Source organism: Phascolarctos cinereus, unplaced genomic scaffold, assembly GCF_003287225.1.
Source record: "Phascolarctos cinereus isolate Bilbo 61053 unplaced genomic scaffold, phaCin_HiC Scaffold_7;HRSCAF=346, whole genome shotgun sequence".
Lineage (NCBI taxonomy): Eukaryota > Metazoa > Chordata > Mammalia > Diprotodontia > Phascolarctidae > Phascolarctos > Phascolarctos cinereus.
Window position 1 is genome coordinate 174,294,826 of NW_027556180.1, and position 14,501 is coordinate 174,309,326.

Consider the following 14,501-nt stretch of genomic DNA (forward strand, 5'->3'; position numbering starts at 1 on the left):
TTAATATCTAATTATTGAAACAGGATCAAGGTTTTCCCCCTTTTCTACTTCCTCATTCAGAAACCAATTAGTATCAGAAATCTCTCTTAAAGATTTATCCATGCCAAGATCTAAAAAGACATTAGAAGAAATTCTAAGTTTGGGCTAATGGGTATATTCGTGCTCATTGTGTTTGCTCCAACAGGTCTGGGAAAATGTGGATTCTCCCTTTTGTCAGACAGGTGATATGGAAATTGATAAGTCAAAATTTGGGTGACACAGGTCATGTCTCCCAAGACATTCATTTTAATAGGCCCACTTCTTATTGTGTTAACCAGTCAGAGTTGACTGACACCCCTCAGCAACACCCACTTTTCAAAGGGTATATAAACTGTTATCCTGCCACCATTAGGAGTCTTTGATCTAAGAGAGATGGCCAAATGACCATCCTTTCATTAAGATGCCAGTGTTTTTAACAAAAAGATTAAATTACCCAGAAACTATCTTTCTCAGAATTATTTTAATCATCATACTATGGGTACTTAACTAAGGAATCTTATAATAACTGGGCCAGAAAACAAATAACAGAAAGAATAATTACATTAAAGAAAATAATAATGATGAAACAACAGACTAAAATTTCTGTTATGAAGCCAAAGCAGTTCTTGAGGGGAAAATCATATTCCTATAGAAGTATATTAACAAAACAGAAAAAGAAAGGATTAATGAATTAAATATGCATTTATAAGTTAGAAAACAAACAAGCCCCCTAAAAATAGCATTAAAGAAGATATGTTAAAAACTAGATGGGAAATAGACAAACTAAAAACAAACAAACAAAATTAGGTATAAAAACAATAAATGAATCTAAAAGCTAGTTCATTTTGCAAAGGTTAGGGATAAGGTAGAGAAAAAGAATTAAAAACGTCCAGTGTCTGGCCTTTGTGCCAAAGAGGAAAGATTTTGATGCAAACAGAAAAATGTACCTCCAAAGTATTTTGTCTTGTTCCTCATTCAAATTTTGCTGTTTTCATGAGGAGATTTTCCAGATAGTTTACTGCTGTATCAAAGAGCAGCTCTTGGGTCTCTGAATTATAATAGCATTTGACATTTCTATCATCATTTAGATTCTGTAAATTGCTTTACGTATATTATAGCCTTGGTATATTGGATACAGAGATGGTCTCAACACCAGGAAGACCTAGGTTGAAGGCACACCTTGTACACACATGGGTCATGTGAAGCTGGACAAGTGTATTAAAGTTTCTGTTTCCCAGACACCTCTCCAAGGCTATACATTTCAGAGAAGGTGGTGACTTGCACTGGTAGAGGGAGTTTCTGTATCTGAAAAGTCTGTGTAAATGAAATCAAAGGTCCAGTCTTTATGCTTATCTATTCACACTTGTTATCTCACTGAAGCCTCACAAGAATGTTGTGAGATAGTTGCTATTATTATTTACATTTTATAGAGGAGAAAAAGGATGCTGAAGGAGGTCAAGTGAGTTGCCAAGGACCACATAGTCATTGTGTCTGGGGCAAGTTTCATACATATTCCTACCTGATTTCAAGACCTGTTTTCTGACTACTCTGTGCCACCCCGCTTCTCCCTGTAAGTGACTCTTGTATCACAGTGTTGTTGTTGTTGTGGTACAGCTGTCATCATAGAAGAGGAAGCAATGACCAAGTAATGATAGAAGCTCCAACTTCAATATTATCTTATACAAGAGTGGTTTAGGGGACTCTGGTTCATTGGAGGCACCCATTTCTCTTTAGTGAGCATAATTAAGATGGCAGCATCCTCTGACTTGTATCTCATCCCTTTTATGCACCCACATAGTTGCCACCTTAGTTCAGCCCCTTATCTCCTTACAGCAAAATTATGGCAAAAACCTTTTATATGCTCTTTGTGCTAAAGTGTCTCTCCACCCAATTCATCCCTCTCAGTACTGCGAAAGTTTTTTTTTTAAATCCCATATCTAACATGTGAAACCTGTATGGAATTGCTTCTATTTTTTTCTTATTGTAAACTCCTTTCCCCCTTTTCTTTTCTTAACCTTTGTAGTGTTAGAAAACATGGCCCTATATAATTTTTCCAGCCTCATTGGTCATTTGTTCCCTCTGTAGCATGCTGTAATCCTGAGAAACTGGGCCTCTATCAGTTTCTCACACATGATATTCCTTCTTCTTCATAGTTTCCTATGCATCTATCAAATGTCTTCCTAATTTCCATTCTGTACAGCACCTCTCTGCCTTAAGGATTCCACTCAGCACCATCTTATACTACAAGCCCTTTCTGATCCCTTCCCTGAGTAGTTATGCAAAACATTACCGGGATAGTCATGTTGTGAAAGACTAACTATATTTTCCTCCATCCTATCCCACCCCCTGTTTTTCTAATTCTCTCCTTTGACCTTGTCCCTTTTCAAAACTGTTTGCTTCTGATTACCCCCTCCTCCAATCTGCCCTCCCTTCTATCATCCCCTTCCCCTTATCCCCTTCCCCCTCTATTTTCCTGTAGGGTAAGATAGATTTCCATACCCAATTGAGTGTGTATGTTATTCCCTCCTTAAGCCAAATCTGATTAGAGTAAGATTCACTCATTCTCTCTCACCTCCCTCGTCTTTCCCTCTACTGTAAAAGCTTTTTCTTGCCTCTTTTATGTGAGATAATTTACCCATTCTACCTCTCCCTTTCTCCTTCTTCCGGTATAGTCCTCTCTCACCCCTTAATTTTATTTTTTAGATATCTTCGCTTCATATTCAAATCACCCTGTGCACTCTGTAGCTCCTTTGAACTCTGAATAGCATATTCCAAGCCCTTTAATCCCTTAATGTAGAAACTGCTAAATCTTGTGTTATCCTGATTGTGCTTCCACAATACTTGAATTGTTTCATTCTGGCTACTTGCAATATTTTCTCCTTGACCTGGGAACTCTGGAATTTGGCTATAATATTCCTAGGAGTTTTTCTTTGGGGATTTCTTTTAGGAGGTGATTGGTGGATTCTTTCAACTTCTATTTTATCCTCTGGTTCTAGAATATCAGGGCAGTTTTCTTTGATAATTTGTTGAAAGGTGACATGTAGGCTCTTTTTTTGGATCATGGTTTTCAGGTAGTCCAATAATTTTAAAATTGTCTCTCCTGGATCTATTTTCCAGGTCCAGGACTGTCTTTTATGGCTTGTCTTCCCAACCTGTAATACCTAACACTTCGTCCCCGATTAGAAAATGGGCTTCTAGGGAACAAGATTGTCTTGTTTTTTCTTTCTTTGTATCCCTCGTACTTAGTACAGTGCCTAGCACAAAGTAAATACATAATAAATGCTCATTCATTCATTTGTAATTTGGAAAGGAATGAGAACATAGTAACAAGTATTCAAAAAAGGCTTCTTTGAGAAGATGGTACATTAAGACGAGTCATTAAAGAAGCCAGGAATTGTAAGCATGAGTACTAGGGAGTAGAAGAAAGATGGTTATAAGAAAATTGGGGTCATTTGATAACTGAAAAGTGGACCAGGGTAAATAATAATATATTCAGCATTGAAGACACTCAGTCAATACACTGTTAAGGTCACCATGAAGAAAAAAATTAAGAGAATGAGACAAAAATTATGGAAAAAACATTCAGCCCATAGGCAAGTGCTGAGAAATCTTGGTGCCTTGTGGAGTTGTGAAAAATGTCCTAAAAGTAGTGTCAGAGGCAGTATTTGAATGCAGGTCTTTCTGACTTCAAAATCTTTCCTGGTGCTCCTCTCATAGATGGCCTTTATGATTTCTAATGCTCTCTCTAATTGTAAGAATTTATGTGCCTTGTTAATTAAAGAACTGATATTATCACTTGTTTCCCTGAAGGCAGATTTTGATTTTTGAGAAGTGGGAAGGAAATGAAAAAAGAACATCCTGTGATTGAATTTGCCCTCCCTAAACAGTTACAGAACTTGGGGTAATTCACAATGTGTACTTCTTCCTTATCCCACATCCCATTTTTACATGTGTCAAATCCAGGCAAAAGCACTAGTTGACTTTCAATAACTGTTTTTTTCTGGTCAATTCAATAAGTATTTAGTGAGCTGGAGTTTTTCCAGAAATAAACATGTTAAGACTTGGACCCTCTATATATGAAAAGGTGTTCCTATCTATGCAAAATCATGCAGTTATGGTGGGATCCAGAGGAAAAATAGTAAGCAGTGGAAGTTTCAGATTGATATTCATTAAGCTGCTACTATCCTATAAACAGAAATGTGTTGATAAATATTTAATAACCTGCTCTCAAGGAATGTGCACAAGACACAGTTTTCAGTTTAATCTACATTATTGTTATTTTTTCTAATACCTTAAGTCTAGATAATCAACAAAGCAATATGTCAAATCCCAAGTTTTTATTTTTACCAATTTCTGGTCTGTAAAAGCTCATGTTTAATAACATCACTGTGCCTATTTCCAAGTGAGGTTTTCACAGGGACATTCAAAACAGGCATTATAAATTCTGAAATCATCCTGCTTGTCTTTTCTTATAGCAAAATACTACTCTACAAGTTAATCTCTTGAACAGTTGATTGGATGTCTCAGGTGTTGTGTTGTACCCAGAGTCACATAGCCAGTATATGTCAATGAAATGATAGGACTTGAACTTAGGTCTTTCTAGCTCTCAGTCCTACTCTCTATCCACTATTTTATGCTGCCTCTTATGATATTTGTATAAGCTGAAAAACTTCTTATTCATATATCCAGTCACAATCTTTTAAGATTCTTTATATTAAAAAAATGGAAAGGCATGATCAATAATTGAATAGTAGACAGAAAGCTGAAAATTTATCCATCTGCCCTCTGACAAGGTCACCTGCCTTGTGGTACAATATCCATCTACATTAAAGAATAGTCTGCTTGCTCTTTAAATCCACCATCCATATTCAGCTCTTTAAGAATTTGAATACCACAAAAGAAACATTTACAAGAGAAAGAATCCAAAGGAAAAAAAGAATAGCAGAAAAGTTTGAAGAAAAAGAAAAGTAAATGGAAAGATGAGAAATAATATATGAAAATTTGAATGAGAAACAAGGTTCCTTCTGTCCATAACAGGAATGAACTATTCAGTTATGCTCAAGATTATTCTAGTTTCCCAACATTTAAACCTTAGTGTCATTTTGCCTTTTCTACCTCTAAAAATTCGTGCATCTGTCATTTTCTTTCTACTCATAGCCTAGTTCTGTCTTTCTTCACATTGATGCCCCTACCCTATCAAGTCTCTTGTATTTCTAATCTGTCATTGTCTTCTCTGCCAAAGTCAAGTTTTTAGAGCACATGTCTAACCTCATTACTTTCCTGCTCACTAAAAATACGTGGTTCCTCCGAACCTCTGGGATCTAATATTACTTCCTTGATTTTTTCTGTGAAGCCCTTAAGGCCCGGTTCCAACCTACCTTTAGTTTCATTACACGTAACTTCCTTTTATAGCCCAGTATGGTCTTCAGAAACTTGTCTTTTCTCCATTTCTCATCCATATCATTCCTTATTACCCTATTTTCATACTGGCTCTCTCTCATGACTTATATTAACTCCATTCTCACTTTTGCCTCTTAGTATCTCTAGTTTACTTCAAAGCTTATCTTCCAAAAATGTCTTTTCTAATTCCACGAGCTGCCTTTCCCCAACCAAGTGTTTTCTTCTTCTCTCTTGTATATGCAATAGTACCCTATTATTTCCAGATTCAAATATAAATCCTCACTTCACAACCTGGCCTTTTCCTACCTTTGCAATCTTCATACACCTTATTTCCCTCTAACTCCTCTGAGATCTAATAACAATTGCTCTGGTCCCTTTGCTCTTCCCCAGACACAAAACTCCATCTCTTGACACCATGCATTCTCTTTTTTAAAAATAATGTTTCATTTCCTCCCAATTGCATATAAAAACATTTTCTAAACATTCATTGTTTTTTTTTAAGTTCTAAGTTCACAATTCCTTTTCCTTTCTCTCTTAAATCCGCTCCCTGAGAAGGTAACCAATCTGATATAGGTTATACGTGTGCAATCATAAGAAACATTTCTATATTAATCATTTTGTGGAAGAAAACTTCAACGAAAAAGAAAAGAAAGAGAAAGTGAAGAATAGTATGCTTCAATCTGTATTCAGATGCCATCAATTCTTTCTCTGGAGGTGGATAGCATTTTTCATTGTGAGTCCTTTGGAATTGTCTTGGATCATTGTATTCCTGAGAATAGCTAAGTCATTCGCAGTTCTTCATTGTAGAATATTGCTGTTATTGTGTACAATGTCCTCCTGGTTCTGCTCACTTCACTCTGCATCAGTTCATGTAAGTCTTTCCAGGTTTTTCTGAAATCATCCTGCTTGTCATTTCTTAGAGAACAATAGTATTGCATCACAATCATATACCACAACTTGTTCATCCATTCCCCAGTTGATGTGCATCCACTAAATTTCCAATTCTTGTCCACCATAAAAAGAGCTGTTATAGATATTTTTGTACAAATAGGTACTTTCCCCTTTTTTGATCTCTCTGGGATAAACCTGGTGATGGTATTACTGGATCAGAGGGTATGGACAGTTTTATAGCCCTTTGGGCATAGTTTCAAATTGCTGTACAGAGTGGTTGGATCAGTTCCCAACTCTATCAACAATGCATTAGTTTCCCAGTTTTCCAACATCCCCTCCAACATTTATCATTTTCCTTTTCTATTGTATTAGCCAATCTGATAGGATGAGGTGGTACCACATTGTTGTTTTAATTTGTATTTTTCTAATCAACAGTGATTCAAAATATTTTTATAAAACTATAGATAGCTCTGATTTCCTCTGAAAACTATCTGTTTATATCCTTGACCATTTATCAATTGGCAAATTATTTGTATTCTTATAAATTTACTCAGTCTTTTATGTATGTGAGAAATAAGGCTATTATCAGAGATATTCCCTTTAAAACGTTTCCCCAACTTTCTGCTTTCTTTTTGATTTTGGTTGCACTGTTTTTGCAAAACTTTTAAAAAAATTATTAATTAATCAATTTATTTTTGGTTTTCAACAATCATTTCCATAAGATTTTGAGTTCCAAATTTTCTCCCCCTTTCTCCCCTCCCCCACTCCAAGATGGCATGTAATCTGATATAAGCTCTATGTATACATCATATTAAGCATATTTTCTTTTTTATTATTGCTATATATATATTTTTATTAATTATTTTATTTATTTTTTGTTTTCAACATTCATTTCCAGAAAATTTTGAGTTCCAAATTTTTTGCCCATCTCTCCCCTCCCCCAGACCAAGACAGTGTGCATTCTGAATACTCCTTCCCCCAATCTGGCCTCCCTTCTATCACCCTTACCCCCTTCTCTTATCTCCTTCCCCTTCTATTTTCCTATAGGGCAGGAAAGATTTCTATACCCCTTTATCTGCATATCTTATTTCCCAGTTGCATGTAAAAACCATTTTTAACATTTGTTTTTAAACTTTGAGTTCCAAATTATCTCTCTTCCCCCCCTCTCTACCCACTCTCATTGAGAAAGCAAGCAATTTTATATAGGTTATACATATGTATTCATGGCAAGCACTTCTATAATAGTTATGTTGTGAAAGACTAACTATATTTCCCTCCATCCTATCCTGCCCCCTGTTTATTCTATTTTCTCCTTTCACTCTGTCCCTCCTCAAAGTGTTTGCTTCTCATTACCCCTCCCCCAATTTGCCCTCCCTTCTGTCATTCCCCCACTGCTTTATTATCCCCTTCCCTCCTGTTTTCCTATAGGGTAAGATAGATTTCCATACTCAATTGAGTGTGTATGTTATTACCTCCTTAAGCCAAATCTGATTAAAGTAAGATTCACTCATTTTCTCTCACCTCCCTCCTCTTCCCCTCCATTGTAAAAGCTTTTTCTTGCCTCTTTTAGTGAGATAATTTACCCCATTCTACCTCTGCCTTTCTCCTTCTCCCAGTATAATCCTCTCTCGCCTTTTAATTTAATTATTTTTTGATATCATCCATTCATATTCAACTCATCCTGTGACCTCTGTCTCTGTCTCTCTCTCTCTCTCTCTCTCTACACACACACACACACACACACACACACACACACACACACACACACACACACATATACATGTGTTCCCACCAGCTACGCTAATATTGAGAAACATCTCATGAGTCATAAATATCATCTTTCCATGTAGGAATGAAAACTGTTCAACTTTAAGAAATCTCTTATGATTTCTCTTTCCTGTTTACCTTTTTATACTTCTCTTCAGTCTTGTATTTGAAAGTCAAATTTTCTATTTGTGCCCGACCTGTGGTAGAACATTCCAAGCTTATATTGGTCTGCTCAGCCACAGTCAGACACACTGTAACTTGACTCTAACATCATGATGTCATTTTGGTCCTCTTCAAAAATGAAGGATGATCATAACAACAACAAAAACAATATATTTTCTATATAATTATAAATGAACATATTATTTTCCTCATTAGAACATTAACTCATTGAGGGCAGGTCATATTTTGTTTGTATCTCTCTATCCCCAGTGTGTAGTGCAGTGTATGGCACAGAGTAGGTGCTGAATAAATGCTTACTGATTGATTGGTTTATAAAAAAAAGAAAGTCAAATTTTCTATTCAGTTCTGGTCTTTTCATCAAGAATGCTTGAAAACCCTCTATTTCATTGAATGTCCATTTTCCCCCTGAAGGTTTATACTCAGTTTTCATGCGTAGGTGATTCTTAGTTTTTATCTTGCTCCTCTGACCTCCAGAATATCATATTCCAAGCCTTTAATACTTTAATGTGGAAGCTGTTAAAATCTTGTATTATCCTGATTGTGTGTTCACAATAATTGAATTCTTTCTTTCTGGATGCTGGCAATATTTTCTCCTTGATCTGGGAACTCTGGAATTTGGCTATAATATTCCTAGGAGCTTTCCCTTTGGGATCTCTTTCAGGAGGTGATTGGTGAACTTTCTCAATTTTTATTTTACCCTCTGGTTGTAGAATATCAGGGCAGTTTTCCATGATAATTTCTTGAAAGATGATGTCTAGGCTCTTTTTTTGATCATGTTTTCAGGTAGTCCAGTATTTTTAAAATGATCTCTCCTAGGTCTTTTTTCCAGGTCAGTTGTTTTTCCAATGAGATGTTTCACATTGTGTTCTATTTTTTCATTCTTTTGATTTTATTTTATAATTTCTTGATTTCTTAGAAGCATTAGCTTCCATTTGCTCTATGCAAATTTTTAAGTAATAATTTTCTTCAGTGAGCTTTTGGACCTCCTTTTCCATTTGGCCAATTCTGCTTTTTAAGGCATTCTTCTCCTCATTGGCTTTTTGGATCTCTATTACCATTTGGGTTAGTCTATTTTTTAAGGTGTTATTTGCTTTATTATTTTTTGGGGTCTTGTTTAACAAGTTGTTGACTTTTTTTCATGATTTTCTTGTATCACTCTCATTTCTCTTCCCAATTTTTCTTCTACTTCTTTTACCTGATTTTCAAAATCCTTTTTGAGCTCTTCCATGGCCTGAGACTGATTCATATTTTTCTTGGAGGCTTTGGATGTAGGAGCTTTGACTTTGTTGTCTTCTTCTGGTTTTATGTTTTGACTTTTTCACCAAAGTATGATTCTAGAGTCTGAGGGTTTTTTTTTTTTTGGTGCCTGCTCATGTTCCCAGCTAATTACTTGACTTTTAAACTCTTTGTTAAGGTACAGCTCTGCTTCCAGTATGTAGGGTGTACTGTCCCAAGCTTCAGGGGTTTTGTGCAGCTGTTTTCAGAGATACTTCTAGGTGAAGAGGTCTAGAGGTTTTGGGGGTGCTGCTGGGAACCCCCAAGATTACGAAGCTGGGCCCTGTCTGAATGAATTCAACTCAAATCTTCTTTCAGCCAGAGGAGAAGTTTATTAGTGATAAAACACTTAGGCCAGGTGCCGCCAGTAAGGACAAGAGGGTATGAGAAAAGCTCAGCTTTTGGGGCATGAGAGATTCTCAGCATCTGAATGGGGGCCATGGTGGATCTTACATACAATAAGGTAACTGTGGGTGGCCAGAGGAGGGGGCTGGGAAAAGGGTCTAGTGAGAATTCCACTTGGAAGATCTGAGAGATTGAATAGACAATGGGAATAGATAATGAAGGGAACTGGAAGGCAGAAGTTTGAAAGGCATCTTCACAAGATCAAAAGGTGGGGCTAGGGCTTTCAAAGGGAGATAAGGGGAGTCCATAAGGAACATTTTGATACCAGAGTAAGGGCTTTTTGGGGCCCATAGACAAAAGGGAGCCAGATTCTTTTAGAGTGAGGGGCAAAGGTACATCTGAATAAGATAAAAAGGTAAGCCTAAGGCTTTCAAAGGGGATGAGAGGCTGGGGCCTGTAGACAAATGGGAATCAGATTCCCTTTGGGGCAAGGGACTAAGATCTCGGCTTGGGCCCACGCCCTCATCATAGGGACCTGTAAATTTTCAGTTCTTCCAAAGTGGCATGATCAAAGGAGAAGTGTTTATTCCTTTCCTGGCCTGTGTTCTGGTCTATGAGTAACCACAAGTACTCTCTTCTGCTTTGGAGCTGTGAGGAGGACTCCCAGACCCAAATATAGGCAAAGCAGGAGAATCCTGCCAACAAAGAGATTCTTGCAATCCCCCTCTGATCAACCACTCAACCCCCCCAATGTCTGTGGGCTGAGAGCTCCAGAAGCATCTGTTGCTGTGGCCTCCACCCTGGGGTTGCACTAGGGCCAGGACTGGAATGTATTCCTCTCTCACCAAGGTGCAACAATCCTTTCCCACTGACCTTCTAAATTGTATTTGGTGTTTGTGGATTGGGAAGTCTGGAAACTGCCACAGCTGCTAGTGATTCAGTCTCCTAAGGCCTGCTCTGGGTTTGCTCTGACCTGGTCTTTGCCTCTCCACAATAAACTGAGCTCCTGTCCCAGCCTGGTGCAATAGACCTTTCCTACCAACCATCCAGGTTGTCTTGTTCTGGAAATTTGTTTCACTGTCTTTTTGTGAGTTCTGCTGCTCTAGAATGTGTTTAGAGTCATTTTTAACAGGTATTTGGAGGGGACTGGGGGAGAACTCAAGCACTTTGTTGCTTTTACTCCACCATCTTGGCTCTGTCCCCAAAACCTTTTCCTTTTAATATAATCAATATTATCCATTTTGCAATGCTCTCTATATCTTCTTTGGTCCTGAATTCTTCCCTTATTAATAGATCTGACATATATCTGATTATAATATTATATATTATATATGATATGTAAACTATTCCATGCTCTTCACATTTGCTTATGGTATGCTTTTATGTCTAAATCATGTTCTTATTTTTTACCCAATCCTGGTGATTGAATATGGGCCCAAGCTGAGACCTTTGCCCCTTGCCTCAAAAAGAATTTGCATCCCATTCTGTCTACTGGCCCCAGAAAACACTTAAACTTTCTTTGAAGTCACTCTAGTCTTCAACGGTTGCCTGAGGCTATATTGCACTCAACTGGCCATTCTTTATCTCTTATTCTTATTCTGATGAAGCTGCTCTCCCTTCACCCAGTTCTTATCTCCTAAGCCCTATCTTCCTTTGAAACCCTAATGGAGCCTAGTCTTTGATATCCTAATGAAGAAGCCTAGTCTTTGATAACCTAAGGAAGTATCAACCTCTTTCTTCCCAATCTTCCAGTTCTTTGTTACTCTAATGGAAATTAGCCCCCCATTGTCCATTCCCTGGTGACCCCATTCAACCTTCCAAATATTCCCATTGGAATTGTCCCTAAACCCACCCCAGCTTCAGGATCTTTTCCCCAGCCCCTCCTCTAGTCACCCAAAATTATTTGAGTGTATATAAGATCCATCCTGGCCCCCATTTAAAGGCTGAAATTTCCTCATGCCCACTAGTCCTTATGGGTGTCACTAATGTTCAGATTCCTTGCCTATATGGTTTGTCTCTAATAAAACTTTGTCTTTGGCTGCAAGAAGACTTGGGTCAAATTCATTCAGGCAGCATACCCATATTGTGATTTGGGGTTCCTAGCACCCCAGGAATCTACACCTCAACATTGGTATGTGGTGTGAGATGGTCTATATCTGGTTTCTGCCTACTGTTTTCCAGTTTTTCAAACAGTTTTTGTCCAGTAATGAGTTTTTGTCCCAAAAGCTTGGATATTTAGGTTTATCAAACACTAAATTACTATGGTTATTTACTATATGTAATGTGCACCTAATCTTTTGCACTGATCCCCCATTTATTTTGTAGCTAGTTCCAGATTGTTTGGATGATTGTCACTTTATAATAGTTTGAGATCTGACACACCTAGACCACCTTCCTTCACACTTTGTTTTTCATGTATTTGTTGGATAATCTTGATCTTTTGTTCTTCCAGATGAATTTCATTCTTATTTTAAAACTCTGTAAAATGATTTTTTGTTATTTTATTTGTATGGCAGTGAATAAGTAGATTAATCCAGGGAGAATTGTCATTTTTATTATATTGGCTCAGCCTACCCATGAACAATTCATATTCTTCCAATTGTTTAAATCTAACTTTATTTATGTGAATAATATTTTGTGATTATGTTCATATAGTTCCTTGATTCATTTTGACAGGTAGACTTCCAAGTATTACATATTGTCTGCAGTTATTTTAATTTAATTTAATTTTATTTTTTGGCAATTGGGATTAAGTGACTTGCCCACGGTCACACAGCTAGTAAGTGTCAAGTGTTTGGTCTGAGGCCAGATTTGAATACAGGTCCTCCTGACTTCAGGGCCAGTGCTGTATCCTCTGTGCCACCTAGCTGCCCCCCTATAGTTCTTTTTAATGGAATTTCTCTTTGTATCTCTTGTGGTTGGCTTTACTGGTAATATATATTTATGCTCATTGTTTATTTTATGATCTGCAACTTTGCTAAAGTTGTTAATTATTTCAAACAGTTTTTTATTATTTTGGTTTTTTTTTTAGGCAGTTGGGGTTAAGTGACTTGCCCAGAGTCACAGAGCTAGTAAGTGTCAAGTGTTGGTCTGAGGCCAGATTTGAACTCAGGTCCTTCTGACTTCAGGGGCAGTGCTCTATCCACTGCCCCACCTAGCTGATCCTTCAATGAGTTTTTTAGTTGATTCTCTAAGTACACCATCATATCATTTGCAGAATGACATTTCTGTTTCCTCATTGCCTATTCTAGTTCAATTTATCTTTCTTCTCCTATTGATATAGCTAGTATTATGGTTGTTATACTTTGTCAATTTTTTTCTGCTTTTATTGAGATAATCATATGATTTCTTTTGGTTTTGTTATTGATAGGGTCAATTACACTGATAGTCTTCCTAATATTGACCCATACTTGCATTCCTGGTATAAATCCTATCTAGTCATTATGTATGATCCTTCTGATATATTGCTATAATCTGCCTGATAGTGTTTTGTTTAACATTTATTCATCAGTATTTATTAGGGAAAATGGTCTATAATTTTCCTTCCTTGCTTTTGCTCTTTCTGGCTTAGGTATAAGTGCCCTATTTTTGTTATAAAGGAATTTTATAGAATTTCTTCTTTGCCTATTTTCCCAAATAGTTTACATAGTATTGGTATTAATTCTCCTTTAAATATTTGGTAGGATTCACTTGTGAAACCATCTATTCCTTGGAATTTTTTCTTAGAGAGTTCACTGAGGCCTTTTAAATTTCTTTTTGTAACATGGGGTTATATAAGCATTCTATCTCCTTTTTTGTTAATCTGCGCAATTTATATTTTTGTAGTTATTCATTTATTTCACTTAGACTGTCAGATTTATTGGCACGTAATTGGGCAAGATAGCTCCTAATGATTGCTTTAATTTTCCTAATTGGTGGTAAATTCACCCCTTTTATTTTTCCACAGGGAATTTGTTTTTCTTTTTTCCTCATTTTAATCAAATTAATGAATGGTTTATCTTTTTTTATTGACTGACTCCATGCATTCTCATGCTGGATCATTTCTGGAACTCTCTCCCTCCTCCTCTTTGTTTGTTGTTTTTCCTGCTATCCTTCAAGTCTCAGCTGAAGTCTTATCTTCTGCAAGAATCTTTTCCAAAGTCTCCTGAGTCTTACTGTCTGTTCTTGCTGATTTTCTCCAAGTTTTCTGAGTATATCTTGTTTGTACACAGTTGTTTTGTGCTGTCTCCTCCGGTAGACCCTAACATCCTTGAGAGAAGAGACTGTTTTTTGTCACTTTTCATCTTTTGTAGTTAGTACAGGGCTTAGAACATAGAAAATGCTTAATAAGTGCCAGTTGACTAACAGAATATGTGTGTAGATGTGTGTGTGAATGTGCACATACCAAGCATAAACATACACATGTGTTTGTGTGAGTGTATACACACATAATTCTCTCTCTTCCAGATTTACGTGATTGCAAACTCCTTGAGTCAGAAATTGTTTTGTTTTGTCATTTAACCCCAATGTTTCAGATAGTGCCTGATATGTAGCAGGTGCTTAATACAACTTGTTAATTGATTGAATGCTGAGGGATTATAATGTAGGTAGATAGAGGAGCGCAGTAAATGACTTTCATGGTT